We start from the raw sequence: 5,738 nt of genomic DNA on the forward strand, positions 1-5,738 counted from the left end.
AGGAAAGGGAATAACAATCGAAATGTAAATAAGAAATACCCGAGTTAATAAAGATGGAGAAAAAATCCTAAGACAATAAGTACAAGCCAAATGAAAGAGTAAATTGTCTTGTCTTCTGCCTTACAAGCCTGATGGAAGGAGATAACTTTATATTGTTTGTGATGTCGCCTTAGGTAACATTTTCTAGATAGAGTCTTCTTTGAGTTTTCCCTTAATGTCCATTTAGCATTTAGTTCCCCAAGTTATATCTATATGTGTATCAAAATGGTCATTTCTTATTTTTAGAAGAAAGTGTTTTTATTAGCTCTTTGAGAATTGTGTTTAATCATTTCAGTTGTACACACATCCCATCCATGTTTCCACCCAGGTCCATTCATACTTCTCTATCCATCTAACTTTTAAAATGCCCTTTTTGCTGTTGTTTAAGCCCATAAAGTCCATTTTTTGTCCCATATATTCTTGGATGAATGTCCTTCTATTGGAGTGCAGTTGACCTACCAAGAGCTAAACCCTTAAGGAAAACTGCTTCTGCTTCCAGAACCTGCCTTTTGCCAGTAGCACAGTGTTCTTCTGACACAGAATGGAAGCTGCCCATGGACTCCTACTGGTTGGGACAACATGTACTACGCAAGTTCAGGTTTGACAAAATTCCTGCTCATTTCTCCTTAAACTAACCACTTTCTCAAGATCTCTTAATCACTAGTATGAATTCTTTAGGAGGTTAATTTGGTACTGTTGTTTAGTCCCTGAATGTTTAGGCATGCTGGTGGACGGCATAACCTCCATGGTGGTGCTATGATGAGATGGGGTGGTACAAACTTCAGGAAATCTGTGGTAGTGAGAGATTTTAGGCTGGTGAGACCTACTGTCAAGAGGGATTTTGTGTACATGTGGTCTTAGGGACCATGATGATGTCTGTGGTCCATGCTAAGCCCCTGAGAGGAGCTAAGTTTTTTTTAAGAGGCCAAGAGCTGGGAGTTTGATCAGAGGCCAATGAGTATATTGGCAGCACAAATTGGAGCTAGTGTATCTTTTTCTTTTCTTTTTATCCTTCTTTTTCTTCTCTCTCTTATTTTTCTTTCTTTCTTTTTGGAGACGAACATAAAGGTGGGGGAGTGCACCTAAGAGGATGGTGATAGGGTTGCATTATATGAAATTCCCAAATAATCAATAAAATATTATGTTGGAAAGAAAGGCGTATATGACACCAGTTACTGCCAACTTCCTTTATTGCTCTCTGATATGATTTGAGTGGCTTTGCCCTGCAGCACAGTAGTAAAGATGCCTCAAGGGCATCTCAGAATTCTGAAATGTTATAGCCATCACAGGCACAGAGATATATAAATGCAAACTTGATTATATAAATGTATAAATGCAAAGAAGAGTGATTTTAGAAAAGGACTGTGGACTGCTCGAATGCTTGTGGACTTTGCTTCCCTGTGTTCAGCTATCTTGGCATTTAAAGGTCACCATGACCAGGGTTGATGCAGACTCAAGTGCAGTTCAAGCTGGCAACTGTCTTGGAACTCTCCATGTGATGCTTGTATGCCAGGCATTTAGAACTGAGAAGCTGTCCGAGTGGCAAGTCAAAGCATGATAGTGTTGTAGTTTGGGAAGCATTGCCCAGTGGGTTGATGTATATAACCATGGGAGTGAAGCTGAAACAATGGAGACTTCCAAAGATAACTGGTGCCAGCAATGTTTGATGCCTGACACTGGTGGATGCAGATAGTGAGTAGTGTTGTCCATTGAGTCAGAGAGACTAAGCTCTTGGGAGTCTACTTCCCATCTTGGAGACTTCTCATCACCAACTGCACCTGATACCTAACACAGGGTTTTAGAACTTATTTTTCCCCTTTCTTTCTAGAATTTGGTTTTATTTGGGGCTAAATCTCTTTCTTTCTTTCTTTCTTTCTTTCTTTCTCTCTCTCTCTTTCTCTCTCTCTCTTTCTTTCTTTCTTTCTTTCTTTCTTTCTTTCTTTCTTTCTTTCTTTCTTTCTTTCTATCTTTCTTTCTTTCTTTCCTTGCTTCTTGGCCAAAGAGTGAATGAATTTGCTCTACTACATGCTACTGCATAATACTACATCTCAACAATGGCCCAGACCAATATTTTAATAACTGGAAATCTTTAAAACTGTAGGCCAGACTATAAAACACCAGATATTTCTGACAGTGAGAGAAACCTCAAACTTGGCCACACTCATGATAATTGCGACTCACCTCAACCTTTCTGGACACACTGTGCAACTCTACTTTCCAGAGTATTTATCACCTTCTAACTCACTATATAATTAAACAGTTTACTATGTTTGTATTTCATTGTCTCTTTACACTATTGTTAATGTACACTAATGCTTCTTAAATATGACATTTCCTACCTGGAGTTCAGGAAATACCACAAAGCTGTACAAGAGAATCCACCTCTGGCCTTTATAACTATTCACAGCCTGGTCTACGGCTCACAGACATTATGAAGAGTTTTGAAACGTAGCTTCTGTCTCTCTGTTCACTCACACATTAATCTGGATTATCTTCAGAGGGCAAAATGCACAGAATTTTGGATGCCAGCTTTCATTGAACTCAGAACTGTTAGAATAAAAGCATGCTTTTAGCAAATTTATAAATAATTTTACATATAACTCTTTATTATATCAAAAAGTAATAGAATCATTTCCTGTTTGATAGGAGTGGATATTTTAAGCCTTTGTCATTTGTACATTAAGAGACTTGAATTCAATTCTTTACATTTATATAGGTAACTCAATCTGTAAATACTGCACAAATATCAACAATTCCTGTATCAACTGCTACATTTCAGATACTGTGCTGAATGCTATAGATCTCAAATAATTAGAAAATATGTTATTATTGACATCAATGAATGATGCCTGGGTAAGTCCTAAATACTAATATAGCAAGATATATACATGATAAATATAGTTACATTTTCTTTTTTTCCCCAGCATACCAGCAGAATTTACTTTAGTAATAAATGACACAAAACAGGTCTGTACACATATTTACAGGTTAGCGGCCAGGAAACAGATGCACAGAAGGGCATAGGCCACTCACTTCTTGGAGAACTTGACTTGGTTGTGCTTGGGGGATGCCCACTTGAGGCAGACAGAGTCCACTGTGATAGGTGGCTTCTTATAGTGGGCACTTTTGAGATGTTCTTCTACTAGCTTAGGTGTGACACAGATCACATGCTGGCCCTTCCAGTACTTGACCATGTTGAGGGACTGCAGGGTGCTGATGATGTCATTGTGGGTGATGCTGGTCATCTGGCTAAGATCTTTGATAGACAACGTGCCCGGGAAGTCTCGAAGGATCTCCAGCAAGACCCATGACCAGCAGCTTCTGTAACTGAGTTTGCCCACTCAGTGGCTTCTCTGGGGAGCCTACAGTACTCTCAAGCTTAGAAAGCTCATAACTGAAGGCAATGAGAAACTTCCCATAGCCATGCCGCTGGTAGGGAGGCAGGGTCAGAATGCAGGCCACGTTGTTTCCATCGGGGGATTCCTTCTCCTTAGAAAAGTAGCCAACAATGTGAGGCCCTTGCCTATCTACTTCTGTCAAAATGTAAAAGACAAAGGGCTCCACATTAAAATACAAGGTCTTGTGGTCCAGGAAAAGCTTGGCCAGCAGACACAGGTTCTGACAATATATCTTATGGTCTTTGTCATCCACTTTATACACAGAGATGTTGCTCTTTCGATAGATCTCCTTCCCTGGGGGCTGCTGCCACTGGCCTGGCCCAGGTGGAAGCGGTAGCTCTTCTCGAACTTCATGTATTTGAGGCAGTACTCGCAGAGTCAAAGCTTGGACTGCTTCCCATAGTCCTCTGGGAAAGGTGAGAAATACCAGGCATCAATTTCATAGTTGCCAATGTGGGTCTTGTCTACATACTTCACTTTGGTGATCGTCTCATGCTCCCTTTCCAAGGCTGCTGTGGTGGGGTCCATCTCTGCATAGGTCTTCTGTACATGGTTGATCTCATCATGCTTTCGTTTTTGGTTTTGAGCGATCTTGCGCTCAGGCTGCTCTGCCAGCTCACTCAGGTACTTCTCAGAGTTCTTCGGCACGGCATCCTTCACTGTCTTGGTCAGAGCAAGTCGGTTCTTGTCCACCCACTCGTCCAGTCGCCTGTTAAAGCCCATATAATGAACATAGAATTCTTCTCGGCCCTCCTGGTCATCCACTCGAGACTGGATCACTTCTGCTGAATGCCAGGTGCTGTCGGGCCGCCGGCACAGGTATGTTTCTCCGATCTCCACGGTGACTTCCGGTTCGCCACGCGCCGGAGTCAGCAGAGAGACCCGGCCCAGGGACCGGGCAGGCCCCTTGACCGCTGCATTGTCCCCCGGACCGGGCTCTCCCTACCCTACAATTCCTGAAGTTGTTGCAGCAACTGAGGCTGTTGCTCCCTGTGCCGCCATTGCAGTGCTGGAAGTCTAATTACATTTTCAAATGCATGGATATAATATGTTCAAATATGTATAATATGAAGTCTTATTTAATTACTTTACAGAAATATTTTTCTTAAAATAATAGCTTCAATAATTTTTGAGTATAACAGTAAAACTTTATTTTTTCTGTTTCAAAAATTAAGTTCCGTTTTTAAATTTTTGAAGGCACACAATAAGTTTTAATATAGTATTAGTACTCATGTGGTAATTTATGTCATAATTATTTTTAAAATATTTTCTTGTCATGACATTTGGTATGCATCTCTCTATATACTTAAATATTAAAAGGGCCTGGCCTATTAAGTCTAAGGAAAAGTGCTTAGATATTTAGATTACATTAAAAACATTGAGGTGAATAGATTTGCCCTGAGCCTCGATAGCTATGCTTTTTATAAGAAACTGTCAAGTGTACAGTGCAATATTTGTTTCAAGAAAATACTGCAAACTTGAGCAATATACCTTGAGTGACAAAGCTTTTGTGGGGTTGACAAAATCTTTTAAAAATTTTTATTATTAAAACAAATTTTAAATGTACATACATTTATGACATATTCTTATCCTCCTCCATGTTCTTCCGTATCTTCTCCCCATCCCTACTCACCCAACTTTAAGTTCTTCCTCAAAATACAAACACAAACCCAATTCAACAACAAACACCCCTAAAACAAACAGAAAACCATAATAGAGCACCACCCCCAAAATAAAGCAAAGCAAAAACACCACCAAACTGTAACCAAATAAAGAGTTCATACACACACACACACACACACACACACACACACACACACACACATCTATGAGACCCATTATATATTGGCCAAATATCCCTGAACGTGAGGCCAGCCCTGGAGTGGTTGTTATACCCAGTGCTACTCCATTGGAGAAAAGAAATTTTCCTTCTCCCAGCAGTTATAAATGCCAATTCAGTTTTTAACCTTCACCTTAGTATCTGAGTTTTCACTAATCCATCCATTTATTAATTATAATTTTAATTTATTTTTTCATTTATTCATTTAAAAAATAAGACAAAATAAAATACAATAAGATAAAACAACAACAACAAAAAAACCCACATTGAAGTTGGAGAAGACAAACCAATAGAAGGAAAAGTATCCAAGAGAAGGCACAAAAATCAGAGACTCACTCTTTCACACACACAAAAATTCCATAGAAACAGTAAATTGGAGTGGACACTGTAAATGCAGAGGTCCTAGTGCAGAGCTACAGGACCCATGTAAGATGCTTCAGTGTCTGTAAGTCCCTATGAGT

At 39.7% G+C, this 5,738-nt stretch overlaps 1 pseudogene; it reads right to left on the bottom strand.

Annotated features, from left to right (window-relative positions):
• Positions 1-3,068: 3,068 nt before the first annotated feature.
• Kat8-ps1 (lysine acetyltransferase 8, pseudogene 1) lies at positions 3,069-4,439 on the bottom strand (annotated as a pseudogene).
• Positions 4,440-5,738: the final 1,299 nt, after the last annotated feature.

This window comes from Rattus norvegicus, chromosome 2, assembly GCF_021556685.1.
Source record: "Rattus norvegicus strain SHRSP/BbbUtx chromosome 2, alternate assembly SHRSP_T2T, whole genome shotgun sequence".
Taxonomy (NCBI): Eukaryota; Metazoa; Chordata; class Mammalia; order Rodentia; family Muridae; genus Rattus; species Rattus norvegicus.